The following is a 21449-nucleotide window of genomic DNA, read 5'->3' on the forward strand; positions in this document are numbered from 1 at the left end:
CTCAAGCCTCTTTGGCTTTTGAAGAATTGAGAGGCAGCCCCATTTATCAGAACAACAAAACTTACATTTTGGATGCATCCCATGATCCAATTAATAAACTCCACCTTAAAGCCTAGATGTGTCAATAGCATCCTTAGGTATGTCCAGCTGATCCTGTCGTAGGCTTTTGATAGGTCGATTTTAAGCACAGCCCCTTTTTTGTTTGCTTGCCTGATACTGTGAATAGTTTCCTGGGCCACCCCGATAGCTTCATGAATTTGACGACCGTCCAAGAAGCCAAATTGCTCATTTGAGATACATAAAGATAAAATAGGTTTCAGGCGAACCGCAATGATTTTTGCAATGATCTTGTAAATAGTATTGCACAGCGAAATAGGCCTGAAGTCTTCAAAAGAAGCCGGGTCCTCTTTTTTTGGAATGAGAGCAATGAAGGTTGTATTGAAGGGACCATAAATTTCTCCTTTCTTCCTTGATTCCTCCACTACTTCAGTAAGCTCTGCTCCAATTGAATCAAAGAAATGGGAGAACAGCTCGATGGTCCAACCATCCGGCCCCGGGCTTTTATCTTTAGCCATAGATTTTATAATACTTTCCACTTCCTCCTTAGTCACTTCTCTGAAGAGGTCTTCAGCATCCTCCTCCTCCACAAAACGAGGGAAAGCTTGGGCTGTTCTGATAATTTCAGCTAAAGAAATCCCCCCAGGGTCAGAGAAAAGAGATTGAAAATGATTCTTTCCCATGTTTGATAAAGCCTCAAAAGATGAGGCCTCCCTACCTTCAGAGTCCTTCAGCTTCCATATAGTATTTGCATTTCTCCGGCCCTTTGCATAGTTATGGAAGAATTTTGTATTTTCATCCCCCGCTTTCAGCCAAATAGCCCTACTTTTCATTCTCCACTCCTCTTCTCTATCCAGTAATATCTTTGCTCTACTCTTTTCTAGAGCCAGAATTCTTTCTTTCGACTCCTGGGATGAATAAGCATCAGCCTCTGGATCTTCTAACACACGAAGGGCCTCATCAATAATGGCCAATTCTTCATTTTGTTTTTTCCTTCTGGCTGAGGCCCATTCGATGGCTGCTTTCTTAAGTCTTTTTAAATTTTCCATAAAGAGGGCTCCTTTATTCTCCGATTGGCCAATACCCGAATGTCTCCAGGTATCCCTGAAAAGCTGAATGAAAGAGTCCTCCTGTAGCCAAGAGGCGTTGAATTTGAACGGAGCAGCCGGCTTTGGAGGGGGCTTAGAGAATTCAAGAAAAATGGGGAAATGGTCCGAATTCCCCCCATCACCCACCCATTGTCTGAACAAAGGGATATTGGACGCCAACCTTTCACTGATGAGGAAACGATCCAATCTTTTTGCAATTCTATCCTCCCCCGTTCTTCTGTTCCTCCAAGTAGGTTTTGCTTTTATGATATTTACATCAATCAATTTATGAGTATGAAAAGCATTTGTGAAAAAATCAGACAGAGGATCTTCCCTCGCAGATGGCCCCCAAGCTTCAGCGATCCCCAAAGAGAAATTTAGATCTCCCCCTATTATCAGGTTTTTATCCTTTATCAGACCTTTTGAGAGGAAGTCGTTCCAGAAAGGAACCCTTCCCTGACAGGGTCCATAAACATTGACAAACAAAAGAGGAATCTCGAAATCAGGAGAGACAATCTCCATACCTAGAACATTAGGCAGACCCCAGAAATTTAAAATCTTCAATCTTCCTTCCTTAAATCCGATAGCAAGCCCTCCCGAATGACCTGAGGCATCAAGAGCTATAAAAACCCATCCCGGAAAAGAGGAGCGAAGGGCAGATTCAATATCGGCACTTTTGCCCAAGGTTTCTTGAAGAAAAACAATATCCGGGTTGTGACGAGAAATAAGGTCTTTTAACGCCAGTTTTTTGGGTTTACTGGCTAAACCCCTGCAGTTCCATGAAAGACAAATCATTTTATGACCGCCTCAGGGGTTTTAGCTGCTCTAAGCGCCCCAGGAATCGACATTTGTTTGCCATCAGCCACATCAAATTTTGCTTTAACTTGGGCTTTTGAGAGAAGAGATTTCCGACCTCTACCTTTTTTTGTTAAACTCTTAGAAACCTCAGCACCTAACCCACCTACAGACTCCAGAACATCATTCGAGCAAACAGACTTCTTACTGAGGGATCTAAGGTTATAATGGCAGGCAGGAGGGGAAGAACCAGTATCCTGACTCTTCGGGGGATAATCCTCACAGTTCAGATTTAGAGAGGGAATAGCAGCTGAAAGGTTTTCAATATTTTGAATGACATCATTACAATTGTTTAACAGGGAACTACACCCGACGATTGATTCAGAAATAAAGGGAGAAATGATTGGGGAAGACTGCATACCGGAAGGGTCACCTTCAGGAAGATCGGCCGGATCATCAAGAGGCGTTTCCAAGTGAGGCTGGTCTTCTGTAGCTCGAACCGGGTCCCCGTCCTCCCGAGGCACTCCCTCCTTTGTCTGATAAGATTGATCTTCCATAGGTTTTTCAATTGGAGAAGTCCCCTCCACCGGATTCTCAGCTTTCCTCAAAGAACCCTCCCACTCCTCTTCTTTGCTTTGAGTCCTCCTTCTTCTTTTCCCCAAAGGGCAATCCCTCGCCAGGTGCCCATGCTCATGGCAACGGTGACAACGAAAAGGAAGGAGTTCATAATCCAGAGGCTGTTCGAAGACATACTCCTTATACTGCAGCGTGATCGATTCTGCAAGTCCTTCCTTCGGATTGAGCCTTACTAATATCCTCGCCACAGCTTTTTCATAGGTATGGAGAAAAGATCTATCAGCATCCAAATAGGTGCCCAGAAGATTCCCAATAGATTTGAAGACGGAATCCACCCATAGAAAAGGGGGCAGATTAGGAGCCCTGACCCAGACAGGGAATTCATCGACCTTTTCCTTTGAGGCATCGAATAGGGGGGACCATCTTTTAAAGAAAACAGGACGATTCCCGAAAGCCCAGTTCCTCCCCTCGACCCATTCCAGAGCCTCCTTACTGTCAAATCTAACCATGAACCAACCCTTAACCAATGTGTTGGTCTTGAAAGAATTTGCCGGGGTTTCCAACCACTGACTCTCCGCCCACTGCTTTAAGAATTTACCAGAAACAAAACGCCCTCTAACTCTGCCCACGAGTGTACACTCTGCCACTTCCAGAACATCCTCTACCTGCACGTCCATACCGAGGACCAAATTCGCAAACCGCTTTTTCTTCAGAGGTTTTGCCTTCTTCCTTTTTTCCCCTGCCTTCTGCGGTTCTGGCTCAGAACCCCTGTCTCCGAACTCAGGGTTTGTAGCTCCTACAACCCTTTGCGAACCACTTCCATTTACTGCTGACTGATCAACATCAATTCTGGGAGGGGTTTCAATCAACCCTTCTACAGGGCTCCCCGCTTCTCCTTCAGCCGAGGTCCCACCCTCTATCACCTTACCGGTACCGAGGGTATGAACCAAATTCCCCTGATTTGCAGCCTTACCAAGTCCTGTGGAAAACCCCTCCGCCCCTACAAAACTCTGAGTGGAGTCTTTTGAAAATAGAACCCTGTTAACAGCCGAAGGATTGCTTTTGCCACCCACATCTTTCCCAGCAAATTGAATACCCCCTACAGGCCTCCATATCCCTTTGTTTTGAGAAAATCTTATGATATCCTCAAGGCCGCCAGACGGACAAAAAACTTTTGAAGGGGAGAGAGACTTACTGTCAGGTGAGGCGTTAAACTTGTCTCTCCAAGCGCCTAACTTAGCTTGAGGGATTTCCTCCTCAGAACCCTTGCCGATTTTGCCGAGACCGCCTGTAAGTTCCCAGCTCTCGTCCAACAAACCTTTTGCGATTTTAGAACTTCGCGAACCTCCTCCCGAGAACAATGCGGACGCATGACTGTCAACTTGCCCAAAGAACTTGCCGATATTCTGCTCAGTGACCTCCTTCCCCCAGACCGAGAGGATATCTTCCGGGGTTGGGTCAAGTTCCACCGTTTCATTTGGAATTACCATGGTAAAACAAACCCCGTAAAAACTGACACCACCTCGCTACCGTTACCCGGGGAAACAGCTGAAACCGCCTGTAGGCAAGAAGGTTGACCTCGCGAAGGGAACAGAACAGAAAACGCCTAGAAGGGTTTTCAAAATAGAAACCACCAGGTAAAACGACCCAAAAACGCAAACCGTGACAGTTTCCCGTCGCCAGACTGAAAGCGGAAATTTTTAACCCAGCTGTCTTCTTCTCCACTTGCCCACCGGAAAGCGACCTCGGTGGATCCGCCAGCAACCAAAACTCCCGTACCTGCGTGTCCTTTCCTGCGCCGTCTGCATCACCTAGGCCTAAGGCCTAGGGTTCCCGGATCAAACCCTACTCCCTCCATCCTATCAAAGCTACATATTCTTATAAAAGATTTCAATTTAATATATATATATATATATATATATATATATTTAAATATTAACCAAAACATATATTCAGTTCTTACAAAAAATAAAAAATAAACCACTATTAAAAAATGCAAACTCATGTATTTTATCTACCATAATGGTCTATCTTTTTAAACATATATTCAATACTTCACATATTTTATCTTCCATATGGTCTATCTTTTTAGTCCCTGCGGCATGCAAGGTAGGGACTATAGTAATCAAAATGGTGGCCTTTAACATTTATTTAAGCTGATTACTATGACAAATAACTAGTTACTATCACGAATAACCAAACTTTTTTAACACAAATCGGTTTGATCGTCTTATTTGGCCTCTTCCCGAGGCGGGAGGCTAAAAAACATAGGTTATATTCATCTTTTCGCTTGGCATTTGGAATTTTCGCTTCGCAGAGTAAACTAATGCTAGCATTAGTTTAAAACATTAAATGTTATAACAAATGAATTACATACACTAAGCTGCTAAGCTGCTATGGCAGTCGAAACAAAGGCAACAAACTTGGCCTAATCCCTAATATTCATGACGAAGTGTGAAGATCGGATACTCTGGAAACTAGTCAACATTATCTACATGTACATCTGCCACCACTTTCTACATGTTCGTCTACCAAGGCTTCTATGCCTGCCACCACTTTCTACATGTCTGTTCGCCAAGGCTTTTGTCTAGTATGCCTACCACCGCTTCAATCTAGGTGCCATACACTGTAACATTTGTCCCTGAGCTCTCTATCTCCATGCCAGAAGAAAACAAGAAAAAAACACCTCGATGCTATGCATTAACAATTTTTTTTTTTTTTAGATAGTTGGAATATAAGGACAATCTACTGGAGTAGCTAGACAACCTACGGGAGGAACCATAAAACTTACAGGGGGAACCAAAGGATCTTTGTTTGACGACCTGCCCACTAAAACTTGCAACTCTGAACATAGCTAAAGCGAGTGACAATAACCCTACACTACAGTACAAAAGAAATCGATGATGAGCACAATTTGTTTCTCCCCTCTATTTTTTCTTTTGTTGCCTTTATTTTTCCTTGCAATATTAAAGTTAATTATCCTCTTTTTGCTTGCTACAATACTAATGATCCACATTACAAAAAGAGCTGAGTTACAATTTTTTATTATTTCCAAACCTTTGATCCATTCGAAGGCCATATTGACTTGGACTAAATAATTATGAGATTACAATATTCAAGAAAATATACCAATCAATACAGAAATGTATAATTTAACATATATTAAATATAATTCCAGGCATGCAAAACATGTATCTTATTACACCTTCATTTTGCAATGCAGAAAAAGGTGGTGTCTTACATGGTAATTATAAGAACAAGTAATTTTATGGTTTAGCCATATTGCTCTTCAAAAATAATTCATGGTAATTATAAGAACAAGTAATTTTATGGTTTAGCCATATTGCTCTTCAAAAATAATTCATGACTTTTTAAGAGATTAATCATAAAAATGAAACGCAGTTCTTTAAACAAATACGCTTTTCAATCTAATGCAGAAAATTATTTCCTGTTTTTTTTCAACCCCTCATTTTCCAGTAAATAATGTTATGTACAAACTAAAAAGTTAAAAGGCTACAAGTCTATGAGAATGTGAGAAAAGAGAGGGTCACCTCAATTTCACATCACGATTAGCACGTTGACCAGTTTTTTTGCACATTAATAAGAGCAGATCACAATCCTAACTTGCAAGAAGAAGAGGATTCGACAAGGTTCCTTTTCCATCGCGAATGGCCGCCAAAGACAAGAAGCCATCATCAAAGTCTTGTATGATGGAGACTACCTTTGGGATCTGTTTTTCGCATAACTGGTTAATCTCTGCAACATACTTGTATGCTTCTCCAGTCACGCTAGAAATTTTGGATGCGAGAACAATTTTTTTTTCCTTAGGACAAATATCTACAAGTCGTTCAGGGCAATACTTCCACAGTAACCTATTAATTGAGTCCAAGCACTAATCATCTGCAATTTGGCACCATATCGCTCTATAATGTTTCTATTACAGATTGTCTCATATCATGGGCTTATCATGCCAGGCATGTTTCTATTACAGATTGTCTCATATCATGGGCTTATCATGCCAGGCATGTTTCTATTACAGATTGTCTCATATCATGGGCTTATCATGCCAGGCCTTACAGGGCTGTCCCAGTTTATACATTTTAGGGATTTGGTGAGCTCGAAAAAACCTCATTTTATTTCCCAAATGTTTCGAAACAACCTCATTTTCTTCCCCAAATGTTTCTTTTTCTTTGACGGTGCATTTGCAGGGAAAATGTAGCTAAATGTGGCTATGGTGTATATATTCTTATTGAGCCCTCTTCTCTATATCGTTTTTTATGGTTTGGTGGGTTTGGAGACAATTGGTTTGGTGGGTTTGGAGACAATTCTCTATATCGTTTTTTATGGTTTGGTGGGTTTGGAGACAATTGGTTTGGTGGGTTTGGAGACAATTGTCAGGAAAAAGTGATTTCTTTATTGGTGTTCTTCAATGTGTCTTTTGGATAAGCATTGAGAAAGTTGTCTCATGGATAGGCATTGAGAAAGTTGTCTCATGGATAGGCATTGAGAAAGTTATGATCATCGATGACTCCCTCTCTATAATTCAGTGGATACGGGGCAGGTGTGATCTGGATGTCCTTCCTCTATGTAACTAGATGCAATGAATCCGAGACCTGAAGTCTACCATACTTAATGTATCATTTTAGCATGTATACCAGAAACAAAACTTGGAGGCAGACACTCTTTCGGAGTGTAGTGTGGCTCTCTCGGATGAGCATAGGGTTTATAAATATGGGGTCAATGGTATCATTTGTGGCCAAGGTTATTTTGGGATATGATGGGGAGACATTTCGTTCCCGTACTCCGTCTGTCTATCCCTGTTTTGTTATGTTTTTTCCTCGTAGTATAAGTATTTATTTGATAGTCTAATTTTAATGTTTTGTTGACATATCAATAGTAAATTTGTTATGTTTTTTGCTCGCAGTATAAGTATTTATTTGATAGTCTAATTTTAATGTTCTGTTGACATATCAATGGTAATTTTTTTAGTTATATGTCTGGAGTTTACAATCCAGCTTTGGCAAGGCCTGTGATAGATGTATACTGATGTAAAACAATCTTCACATCTAATGAAGACATGTTTCCGTTTTTTTTCTTCTGAAAGGAAAAAATCTCTGAATTTGCGGAGGGTTTCTGCATTCCCATCCTTCAAAATTCTCTCTAATGATAAATGTACAGAGAAAGATGAATTTACTAGTGTTCGAGGATAGTACACTTGATTCTAGGGGAGAAATGGTCACTGGAAAACATCAGAGCTATCAGGCCACCCAACGAAGACCGCTGGTATCCATGGCATTCCCAAACTGGATGGACCCAAAAAGCCAAACATATAATCAAAGAGAGAAAATCCTGCACCCGACGAACTGTTGACGCGGATTCTTGCAAATTATGGGCGATCTTCTTGCAAACTTTGAGCAAGCTCCACTCTTATAGCAACATCAAATCCTCTTAGTCCATTCTGATAATTTCTTACCAGTTTGCAGCAGTATACTGATAATTTTTTAGGAGTAACAATAGTTCAATTCTTAGGAATAACACCAACAATATTCTGATAATTTCGGAGTAACAACAATTCATTTCTAGAGTAACAACAGTGAAAGTGACTAGGCGAACATGCACATGGAGGATGTGTACAACAACTCAATTGACTTGGCCAACATGCATGTGGTTTGTGAGGTGTAACAACAACTCAAATGATTTGGCCAACATGCATGGACGATGTTCTGTCAGTGTGGGCATGTGGCCAACAAACGGGCCACTCTATGTTCTGCCCAGCCTGTAATAAGTCCTTATTTACTAGGATCAACACTCTTTAATGCTTACCTAATCCCGATTCTCTTACTATAGAATATAATAGAATGAACAGTCTCGATTCTCTCATTTTAGGGCCAAGGGGTGGAGCCACTCGAATGACAAAGGAGATCGAGGAAATAAGTCTAGATTTATGAGAGGAAAATTCTTCAAACCAGCCAGCTAGCAATAATAAAATTGAATAAATCAAATAAATCCAATAAAGAAATATGGAAAGCCTACAATAAAATCAAGACGCACGACAACGTCTCTGAACCAATCATGTGTCTCCCGGGTATTATGTCTGTAAGGCTCTTCCTGTCTGACTATGATTATGACTGGAACCCCCCTCCTGCCTATGGTGGACCCAGGGGTTAAATTTGACGGGTACCCCTGCCCCTCAAAGAAATTTTTTTTGACGGTTTTATTTTTAAATTGCCCATAGTATGACTTGTAATATTTATTTTTACAGGTTTTATTTAATTTCTACACATTTAAATTTACTATAATTTTTTATCAAATTTCTCAACTATAATTCGGTATCAAATCTCCCAACTATAAAAATAAAAACACTATAAATTTAATTTCAAAATAAGAAATGCCAATATTTTCAATAGAATATATCAATAAATTCAGTTTCAAAATGAGAGACGCCTATATTATCAAAAGAATATATCAATATAACTCTTGAAGCTCGCAATTATAAAAATAAGAACACTATAAATTCAATTTCAAAATCAGAGATGCTTATATTATCAAAAGAATAAAACCACCATCTACTAATCAAATCCAATAAGACCATCTAACCCAAGTGAGTTTGCCAACAACATTCCTTCCTATCAGCAGCATAGAAAGCATCTCTACTAGCAGCAATTCTTTGTTATTCTATTCTTCGTTGTCTGCCCAATATGTTATCTTCATGGAGTGGGGTTATTCTTGATATGTTCCATTCATTGGGGTGGTTATTCCCACTCTGTTCTTCTCTTTGCTGAAAAGGTTTGACCGATATGGTTTATTCATTGAAGGTAAAATACAAGTTGTGAGTAAATTGGTTGTCCCTTTCTTTATGACTGGCAAGAAAGAGATTGATTACAAAAAGTGGCTAACAAAGCTCACCAAAGACCCAAACCTTGTCAATATGTTCTTATCTATGAAGTTCACCTCACACCACCACTTTAGTAGTTGCTTGCTTAGTAGGACCCAACCATGAACGAGTTTCAATGAAAAAAATACATCGAAGGCTTAAGATGGAGAATGAAGTTGAATTGTCTAAGTTATGCTTATACAACATTCTACACAGATGATAAGTCCAATGCAAATTATACAATTCATAATAAGTTTATCGAAACTTGATTATGAAATAGTGAAAGGCAGGGCATACTGGTTCTTGTTCAAGAATTGCAGAGATGTCTAAATTTAGTTTCAAAATCAAAGACACCGATAATAGAATATATCAATATAACTGTTGAAACTTGATTCTGAAATAGTGAAACGCAGGGCATACGTGTTCTTGTTCAAAAATCGGGTCTTTTGTGGTTGTAATTCAGATGTCTTTATAAACCTTACGACTTACGACTGATACCTGCGGTTGTATAACACACCCTTACTTTGTCATTGTCCCTAGTCATGAGATGAATGTCTGCCAACCTTTGGGAATGGAGTTGTACTTCTCCCGGGAATGGAGTTGTACTTCTCCCACAATAGAAGCTACAGTTTCCCACTCCCAACCGCTGGAAAATAAGAAAATGTCTATAAAAGCCTCTTGGGCACTTTCTGTAAGACCCTCGTAAGCCACTAACATCAATTTTCATTCTTTTCTAGTGCACCATAACTTATTTGGCGTTTGAGCTTGATGTATCTATTAACACTTCAGACAACTTATGCAGCTACGACTCCCATTCATACATGTCAGGTTTGCCATAAAGAAGTGCGCCACACACTCTTAAGCGCACTTCCACATACTGTCACAGAGTCTCAAGAGGCCTTCCACTATGTTGTCAAATCCATTAACCCGATGGCACTGATGGAAGGTGTGCAAACACAAAAGCTCTTTGGCATGTTTTTCATCCATTGTTTTCGTTTCATAAAGTATGGCATGTGGGCATAAACAACTGCTTGTTTAGAAGCTAACTGGTCAACTGGACACCAAACTTGTAGGTTCCTTATGCATTCCCTTCTTGGTTTCTTATGTACAATTCATTTCGAGAATCGATCTCATGACCATCAAAGATGATCAAACCCAAACCCATCAAAACCCTAGGCTTAAATAATGCAAGGGTAGCCACGTAGCTGTTGGTTTAAATATACAAAGAAAAATAAGTCTCAGCCCGTTTAGAACCCAAGACCAACTAAACTAATCTCCCCAATTAATTATAATTCAAACTACACCATTATATCTATGATATCATTACATTCTCCATAAAACTCATTCAAACTATGGCATTATATCTGTGATATCATTTGGATATCAGTAACTGTTGACATTATAAGTTTGCCTACAAATTTGATTTGAAAAAAAATTGACATCAAGTTTAGAGATCGAACTCTCATCTAGTGGGGTGCATAAAGAAACAATATTGTTTGCCTAATTTGAAATCAATCCAAATGCAAAGCTCCAAATCGATTCAAATCTCCAATTTCCTGTATTACTCAGATCCAAACCCATTGAATCAAAGTTTCAAATCTATCCAAACTCTAACTTAACTTACAGTGTTAAAGAAATCCAAGAAATCAACAAATATTCTCCATAAGATTAAACAACTTATTTGTGAAATGGCAGAGTAATACATCATTTAGAGCCAAAATTAAGTATTAAAATACGAACTCTACAACACAGATAGAGGTACCAAACATCAATACAGTTAGCTTGCAATAAATTATACGATTTTCACCGGCAGGTTACGTTTGTTCAACAATAAATACATAGGTTGCGTATTAGTGCTGGGTAAACCAAAATTTTGGAAAAAAATGGAAATATAAAACAATGACTTTAGGCCTTGGAGTGTAAGTCTCGGGGTCCAACATTTATGGGCATAATCTTGCCAAATCCTCGAGGACCACCGCATAGGATTTGATATTATCAATGATCACAGAAGAAATGGGATGAAATCTGTGGTACATCGATGTGAGACGGACAAAAAAAGAGTTAAAAGCACTATACAATCCATAATTTTCATAAATACTTAACAGTCCAATCTGACAGTCCATCCAGCCTGATTCAACCAACCATGGTATCAATTAATTGAAATGAGTTAACCTGGCGGGTGACGTATTGAACTTCGATTTCTAATTTAGGAAAAGTTGAAACTTAGACGTGAACCACATATTTTCAGAGAGAAAAAGCTGTATGAATTATATTAAGGAAATATAAATATCAAAGATACATATGCGTTCGGAATCACAGCCAAAAAGCAACATCATTGTTGTAAGGAGAATGACCGATTCCCCCAAGATAGGATCTGAAGAAAGAACAGACCAAAAAGATGCGAAAAATAACAGTTGTATGGAGGCTCATTGAGAAAGAGCACATAGATTTTACATATTGGAGCGAAAAGCTAGAGTTGAGCTTAAAGAGAGCCCGCCTAGTCCAGAGAAGGCATGGACGCCGATATTGTAGTCAAGATAGAATTGAGAGGCAGAGAGCAGCCTTGGAAGATACATCCATTCCGCCATTTCCATAGATGCCAGCATGTGAGAATGAGAAGAGCATGCCAGGAGGGACATTGGGCGCTCCACCATACAAAAGCATCCTGTACAGAAGCAAAGGATCGGTGAGGAAAACCGTAAGTAAGAGAGAGTTCATACCAGATTGCTGTGGAGGCGGAACACTCGAAGAACATATGATAATTTGATTCTGCCGCAGCTGAGCAAAACTGACAGATGCTAGGTCCCTGCCAACCTTTTTTTTGGAGGACCTCCCAGGTGAGGTTCTTATTAGAAAAGAGAAGCCATGAGAAAAGGATGGATTTGAGAGGGCAGTGGGCTTTCCAGAGCTTGGCAGGGAAGGTAGGGGAGGGGAGCGGAGCGAGAGGAGATAGAGCAGAGTAGAGGCTACTGACCAAGATGGGGCGGATAGCATTCCCAATAGACCAAGTCAATGCATCCTTCGTCCCGATTTGAGAGAAAGCACTGTGAGTGAAACGATTGGTGAAAGAGAGCCAAAGGGGGCGAAGGCGGGGAGGTAAGGCTAGTTGGAGGTCGGTTTTCCAGATAGGCTCCTGAGAGGACCATGCAAGAATAAGCTTGTCCCAGGTTATAAGACCCCTTGCATGGAAAAAGGAAAGCAGAGACGGAGGGATCATGGATTCTAGGTTGTGGAGGGTGGGGTCAATACCAATGAAGACATTTGAACCAGAAAAGATAGTCCATTTTAGATGCATCATAAAAAAAGGTTGTAATTTTCTGAAGCAAAGCCATATGGGGGAGCCCGATCGGATGCCGAGAGAGGACCTTCTGTACCAGAAAGCGATGTTTTTGCCTTTGAGATATTTCTGATTGATGAGAACACTCCATGGACTGGTTCCAAAGATGGCTCTGTGCAGAGATTTGCAAATGAGCGCATTTCCGAAATATTTCATATTAAGAAGGCCCCATCCGCCTGCCTTTTTTGGCCTAGAGATAGAGTCCATGGAAGCAAGGTGAAATTTTGTTTGGAATGATCGGCCGCCCCACAAAAAGTTTGCAGCAATAGATTTCATTTTCTTAGTGACGGAGGCCGGAAGAAGAAAGAGATGTCCCCAATATACCGCGAGCTGGGAGAGTACTGCCTGCACCAAAATGAATCTGCCTGCAAGGGAAAGAAGACGCATTTCCCAACCTGCGATTTTGTTGTAGAAGCGATCTAACAGCCAGTGCCAATCATGGCTGCGGTATCCTCTTGCTTTCAAACGAAACCCCAAATATGTAAACCCATCCTTTATCAATGCGAGATTAATACCAAAGCGATCAGCAATCCACTGAGCCAAAGCAGGATTTGAAGCGTTATGATATAGCACTGATTTTCCCTTGTTGATATTGAGACCCGTGGCAGAATGAAACTTTTGGAGGATCACAAAGAGAGAGACCCATGTAGACTTGCATAACATTGCAAAAATTAGAATATCGTCCACGAAAAGATTGTGTGAAAGAGAGATGTTCCTACACATCTTGACCGGTCTGCACCTTCCATCGCCAACAGCAAGATTAATGTGGGTGCTTAGTGTATTCATTACCAGAATAAAGAGGATAGGGGAAAGGGGGCATCCCTGGCGGAGCCCCCTCTCGGCGCGAAAGAAAGAAGACGGAATGCCATTGATGATAACAGAGAAGGATACACTTTCAACACACGCCATAATCCAGCTTATAGCCCGGGGCCTTAATCCAATTTTTGCAAGAAGGATTCTGAGGAAGCTCCAATCTACACAGTCGAAAGCCTTTTTTAGATCGATCTTGAGAGCAGCAGCATCAATGTTTTTAGAGGAGATAGAGAAGAGGCATTCCTGGGCCATGGCTACTGCATCCAGGATGAGCCTATCCTTTAGGAAAGCATGTTGATCTTTTGTAATAAAGGAGCGGAGGACTTTCTTCAATCTTTCAGCAATTATTTTAGAAATGATCTTGTAGAGAGAATTGCATAAAGCGATCGGCCTGTAATCCCCCAAGGATAAAGACTTATCTTTTTTGGGGATAAGCGCAATGAAGGTGGCCGATAAGGCACTGTTTATGTTCCCAGAGACACGGGAGGAATCCGCCATGTCCAGCAAACCATTTTTGAAGAGATCATAAAAATGAGAGAAGAATTCAACCGGCCATCCATCTGGCCCAGGACTTTTGTCCTTCTTGAAACTCTTAATTGTATCTGAAAGCTCCTCCTCCGAAATGGGCCTGAAGAAATCTTCGTTAGCAGCGTCATCAAACATCACTGGGAGTCGATCCACAGCCCATAACATGTCATTGAGATCACTGTTTTGCCTTTTATATTGCTCCTTGAAAAACCTTGTAGCTTCGGCAGAAATTTCCTGTTGGGAGGAAAGGAGGGCTCCATCACCATTTTCGATTTGCCAGATTGAGTTCTTTGTTCTGCGAGCATTTGCATAATTGTGGAAAAATCTTGTGTTGCGGTCCCCCTCCCTGAGCCAAGTGGCGCGGCTTTTTAACCGCCATGTTGCTTCCTCTTTTTGCAGAAGATCATTTTTTTTCCTTTCCAAAGTTCTGAGAAGAGATTTTTTGTCCAGCGACAAGCCACTGTAGGGGATTGAGGAGGAGAGCCGACAAATTTCTTGATCAATATCGAAAAGATCCTGCTTATCCTTCCTCTTTTGATTAATCTGCCACGACTTTGCATGATCCTTCAACCGATGAATTTTGTCTCTAAAAGTATATAGGAAGGCCCCCTCGGATTGGAGAATGTCTGTCCAGCTCGATCTTATGAAGTCGTTGAAAGCTTGATCTTGTAGGTGGATTCTATTGAACTTGAAAGAGTAGCCCATCGTACAAGCCGGAAGCGCCCATGACAGAAAGATGGGCATGTGGTCGGAGGAGAGGGCGACTCCGGTTTTTGCTATCGGCATGCCCCACATTTCGATGATACTGGATTTTAAGAGAAATCGGTCGATTCTCTTTGCTATATAGGCAGAGCCCATTCTGCCATTGTTCCACGTTGGGGCCATTCTGTCTGGAATGATGTCGACCATATCCCTCCTTAGAAGTTCCCTTCTCATTTTGTGGGCCAGGCCGTCCACAGCATTGCCTTGACCCCAACATTCTTCTGGACTAAGAGTCATATTTAGATCACCTGCAATTAACAAAGATTTTATGTCTAGAATGTCAGAGTTAAACAAAGAATTCCAGAAAGGGATTCTGTTCCTATAGGGAGCATAGATATTCAAGAGATTTAGAATCTGAGATCTGCCTCTTATCGATGCAGAAATGAGAATTCCGGCACAACACTTGAATGCCTTTGCTTTGACCTTTTGCGGATCCCACATAGCCACCAGACCTCCAGACAGGCCATCTGCATTAGTAGCGACAATGTGCCATGTTGGAAACATTCTTCTGAAATAAAGCAGAGAGACCGAGCTGGAGTGCATTGTCTCCTGGATGAATATGATGAGGGGGCGAGCTGAAACAAGAGAATCCTTGAGTGCCAGGAATTTAGGGGCGGCACCCAGGCCCCTGATGTTGTATGAGGCCAGGAAGGTCATTTTGAGGATTGTCCAGCCATGCTTGCTCTAAGGGGCTGAGGATCAGCTGATTCCAGAATAGGGACGTCGACCAGAGGAAGATTTAAGACACCCAGATCGGAGGCAATCGTCCTGCCACGGAAATGACGGCTCCCGCCTCTTTGTTTTTTCCTTACAGTGATGTTTTTGGCAGAGTTGGGGCTGATGGAAGGGAAGGACGGCCGGTGGATGGTCAGCGGCTCAAGAATCGGTGGGTGGCACTGAAGGAGGCGATCGATGTCACTATCATAATTGTTGATCGGAGAGTCTGAAGGAGAGTTGCAGGGGGTCGGAGTCGGCTGTGGCTCTTTTTCTTTTTGCATTTCAGAGGGCGATTGGATTGGAGAGGGCGTGGAAGATGAAATGAGGATGGGGTGCGAGCCCACAACAAAGTCCGCTCTGTTCATCGCCGGAGGGGAGGGGACGGCAGGCTCCTCAATCTGTTGAGGGACAGGCGGGCTAGTGAATTCTGCAACATCCTTAAGCCCTGTTGAAAAGGGGGGGCTCTTGAAGTCCGCAAAATTTGGGGACTCAGGCCTGTTCTGAGAAGCCTCCTGCGTGCTTAGAAGCTCTGAAGATTTAAAAGAGAAATGAGTTCCCGATAGACTGACATCCTCAGATTGAGATTCGGAGCCCGGGTGCCTCGGCTTTTGAGAAGGGAAAGAGAAAGGCTTGCGGCGGCGGAATTTGCAGTCTCTGATGAGGTGTCCCGTTCGATGGCAAGAGGAGCACCGGAACGGGATTCCCCAAAAATCAAGCCGCTGATTTATCTTTGAACCATCCCAAGAGATTTCAATCTGGTCAGGGTAGCCTCCCTTGTAAGGCTTTTCAATAAGAATCCATGCGATTCTTTTGTCCCTCTCTCCCCTGACCCAGGGATCCACGTATATAAACTTTCCGATTGCATTTCCTATTAAGGCCATGATCTCCGGCGTCCAGAGCTCCAGCGGGAGATTGGGGAGCTTTACCCAAATCATACTGTGGGAGGGAGTGTTTTTGAGAGGATCAAAACCGAGAAACCACCTTGACAGAGACAAGAAACTTCTACCTGAGACCCAGGGTCTGCTGAGAACCAGGTCTAGATCAGACTCCTTTTGGAAGTGGAACGAGAACCAGTCCTTCATAAGGCGGGAGATGATAGGGGTGTACCCAATAATTGGGGACCAAGATTTTGAGATCCACTTCCTCATAAGCTCCTCATTCATTTCCGGGAAGTACCATTTTCCCACCAAGGCATTTTTCTGTAGACTGTGGATTCGCTCAGAGAGGGATGAACCAGAAACCGACACCGCCTTTGGGGGAGGAGCCGTTTTCACCGGGGCTTTATGCTGGTGACGAATGCGACCCTGACCTTGGACATCCTTTGTATGAAGTGGGCCCTTCAAATGATGTTGGGAGGCAAGATTCCCGAGGAGAGGAGGGTCCCGGAGCCCAGCTGGAAGCATATCTGACAGCGAGGCATGCCAACTGGGATTCCGGCTGGCAGAGGCGCGAGCTGATTCAGATTCAATGGCGGCAGCAAACAAAGCTTTCGTGGCAGGGGAGTCACTGTCTTCTGCCATCCCAGACAGTGGAGAAATCCCGAAAAGGAGATCCCCCGTACCACACGAACCAAAAGAGGATCCCTAGAAGAGAAGCCCGCGGAGAATGTAACCTGGATAAAAAGACTTCTGCAGGGAAAAGCTGTAGGGAGGACAGGATTAGATCATTCTCCAGCGAATCTGACAGGCATGAAGGACGTTCACTTGTGATGAAACATGCCAAAGAGGAGAATGAAGACTCTAGAAGTGTACTGCAGTTGATCCGATGACGATGGCCAGCCTCCGAAAGACCATAAACAAGAATATTGGAAGGAGGGGCATTAATTAGGCTGGATGAAAAGTCTGATGATCATCAGAGACTCATTAAGAGTCACCGGAAAATGGATTTGAAATCAAAAAAGCGGGGAGGTTACCGGAGGACCTGAGAGCGACGGTGGGATTCGAAGGGTGGTCGGAGAGGAGAACGATGCTATTGCATTTCAGACCATTTGTTACAGTCGAAACAGCAACAGAAGACCTGTAAAACGCACCACCACTTCCCGACACGAAAACGGATATCTTGACAAGGACTATATATGTAAAAGGAAGATTTTAACCTGATTAGGAAAGCTTTTAACATCCCTATATCAAAAAACGGACAGGGGATCTTCTGATTTAAGAAAGCTGTAAGAGACAGACCCTTTGACTCTCCAAGAACAGCAAAAAACACTGATTACTTGACAGACCGTTATTCTTTCGAAATAGTCAAGAAAAAAGAGTGGCTATAACGAAGACTATATTCCGGTTGACTGTATCCGATTAGAATCGAATGAAAGATTTTACCTTAAAACAGTAAAATGCAAGATAGATACTGAAAAACAGAGATTCCAGAACGTAAAAAAGCTTATAACTATCTTATTCAATCATGAAAACATGCGAGGGGATAAGAAACCCACTAACCTGTGGAATGGAGCTGCGCAAAACGCCAACGACGGAGAGCCGAGAGCCAGACGAGACCGGTGCCAGAAAGACGGAAGGAGAGAGACCGCCAGCCCAGCGGGCTGGAGGAGGAAAACCGTAAAGACTGTTGAGTGGAGGCTTATATAACAGAGCAGGAGGAGAAACTAAGCAGCGTGTGTCCAGAGACATGCAGGTCGGAAGAGATAGAGAGAGCCACGTTCCAAAAGCTCGAGCGTTCCAGTGCAACGTGGGGGAGGAGCGTTCTCCCGTTCATACAACAATGGTGGGGGGCGATGCCTGTTGGGAAGCACATGCAGGTGCCACGATATGAGGAAGAGCGGCTGATGGCGATATAGGATTCCGACTGTTGGCAATATAGTATTCCACCAGCTTGGACAGCTCCGGTTGGCTGGAGGAAACGAGAGGCTATTGGTCGCCGGCCTTGGAGGATTCAGTGATTGGCGCCGGTTGGCGGGCAGGCATCTGGTAACAGTGGATTATAGGACGCAGATAGTCATGGCTTCCCTGATTGGCCTCTCCGTCTTGACGCGCGCTCCCAGTTCTAACCTACTTAGACGTGAACCACATATATATAACTGAAACTGGTCATTTTTTAACATGCCCGTCAATATGACAGTTTTTAAAATGATTGACCAGTCAAGAATGACGTGTATATTTTTAAATAACAAGTGTTTGACGGCTAAAACAACAGAAAACGTGTAAACGGGCGTCAAATTTAACCCCTGGGTGGACCTACAGGTACTGACCTCTTCTATGCTCAGAAATATATAGAAATTTAACCATCGTTTGTGCTGACGGAACACTTGAAATATAGTGCAGTACTAAAATTTCCTTGTATGCCTGGATATTTTTATACAAGATTATAATACTATAACGTCTATTAAAGTTTTCTGGGCAGAGACTAACTGCCCTGCAACCATCTTGTTTAAACATATATTCAATTCTTAAAAAAAAAAATCTTTATTAAAAATGCAAATGCAAACTTCAGGTATTTTATCTTCCATAATGGTCTATTTTTTCAACCAAACCATAAAAATAAAACAATGGATTCCAACTGAATCCGAAGCGAAGTCAACCATTGTTTCCAATTGAATCTCAGGGGAAGTCCAAAATTCCAGATATTAAAATATGGATATAAATGTGGTTTCCAACGTGGCCCCAAATTTCTAATTAAAAAGTTAGTTTGATATTCAAACTATTAAAGGACTTTCTAGTTTCGCTACTTTTATGATGTTCCATAATCTCACGCTAGATAACGGACCCAAAATGGACCAAGAAGGAAAAAAAAAAGCTGAGTTCTCTTAATATCTCAGCAATTAAGAGTTCTAAATAATTTAAATTTTTAGGTGGTCAAGATCAACCAAAAACTATAAAATGGAAATGAGTCCAACAGAAAGGCTGGTTGGTTATTTTTTTAGTATCACAATTCTTTGCACATCAGCTGTTTCTCAGCGTCAAAATCCTTGCACAAGGCTTATATCTCAAGAGAAAATCAAATTACCTTTCACTCTAAAAGAAGTTAACTATCTAGATCTTAACTCTAATGATCAAATCTCCTTTCATTCTAAAAGAGGCTTGCATCTTAAGAGAAAATCAAATCACCTTTCACTTTAAAAGAGGTTAACTATCTAGATCTTAACTCTAGATCTACCAAGCACCAAGAGGGATCAAATCTCCTTTCATTCTAAAAGAGGTTTGCATCTCAAGAGAGGATTAAATCACCTTTCACTCTAAAAGAGATTTGGTCTCACCCGGTGTTAAGATTGAGCTCACTTGTAAATATTTACAACATTTGCTTTTAGAGTGAAAAGAGATTTGATTCCTCTTGATGCTTGGTAAATTTGATCCCAATACAAAAAAATGTATGTATTAAACACTCAAAAATATTAAAATGAAATTTTATCTTTAATATGTCAAAAACATATATTTCAAAAAATAAAAAACCAAAACTACACACTCTTATAAAACATTTCAATTTAATATTTTTTTTTTTTAATTTCAATATTAACCTAAACATATATTCAATTCTTACCCACCCAAAAAAACAAACCTCACTTATTTTGTCTTTCATGATAGTCTATCTTTTTAAAACTATATTCAATTCTTCAAGTATTTTATCTTTCATAATGGTCTATATTTTTTAAACATATATTCAATTCTTAAATTAAAAACAAAAATAACCAAAAACCATTATTAAAAAACATATATTCAATTGTTAAATTAAAAAAAAAAAATTGAAACCTTAAGGTATTTTAACTTCCATAATGGTCTATCTTTTCAACCAAACCATGCCATAAAAGTAAAACATTGGATTCCAACCATGGTTTCCAATTGAATCTCAAGCAAAGTCCAAATATCAAAGCATGGATATAAATATGGCTCTGTTGACGGTGCTGGACCCGCCAACATGTCAAGGGGATCTCCCTGGTAAGAAGTCCCAATTAGACCTCAGACCGTTTGGTGTAGGAGCCCTAACAGTGATTCGTAAGGTAATGCCTTGACTGTGATGTCGCATAGAGGAAAGTAAGATAACTTTGTTAGTTGCAAGGGTGTGGCTAATGTAGAGAGTCAAGGAATGTGTACGAGAGGTTCCAACACTTCGAAGGGAGAGGAAGGTGAAGGTGAGTTCCAGGTTGAAAGGGATCAGTCCCAACTCGGCTAGGAACACACCACACAAAGGACATGCACAACCTCCAGTGGAGTAGTCCACTCAGATGCGGCAATCACAACATAAAAGGTAAGATAACACGAAAAACACTCATGGATCAGTCTGGGATGAGTGTGACGGTTGATATAGCAAGGTTCATGAGAAACGTTTGTTTAATGTTCGGTAGAGCAGTCGACATGGATGGTGACAACATTAATAACATATGCAACACATTAACAACAAGATTCATATAATTGCATACAAATCAGTTCATACACAAGTACATAAGTTAAACAACATATATCATTAAGGCAACCGGATCAATCCAACTACAATAACAACATATGCATGAAAATGTGCTGGCTCTTATTATATAAAGAAGTGTAAGTCACAATCATACAATACATCCATGTAAACTTGCAAGCCCCAATAGTGGAACTTACAGCCACATCCGCCTGCTCATCCAAAGAGATCTACTAGCTCCATGCAGTGGAGAAGCCAAGGCGCGTTACAATATTGTCCAAGTCTTCTTCAAGATAGTCTTAGTAGAAGCTTGGTTGACCAAAAGCCTATACAGTGAGTTATGAGGGACTATTTATAACAAAGGGTAGGGTGACCCTTGACGTTCCCCTTTGTGACAGTTCAACTACCTTCATGACTCTTCACCTATTCTATGACTGTTATGTCCAACTATGGACACTTGAATTACATTTGACAAGACTCAACGTTACAATGCACATGTACTCATGTGAGACAAAATGGCTTGAGCAAGCCAAGCAAAACATCACTGACGCTC

This window comes from Pinus tabuliformis, chromosome 8 (assembly GCF_031772625.1).
Source record: "Pinus tabuliformis cultivar Carrire ecotype Pingquan chromosome 8, CPIR1, whole genome shotgun sequence".
Taxonomy (NCBI): domain Eukaryota; kingdom Viridiplantae; phylum Streptophyta; class Pinopsida; order Pinales; family Pinaceae; genus Pinus; species Pinus tabuliformis.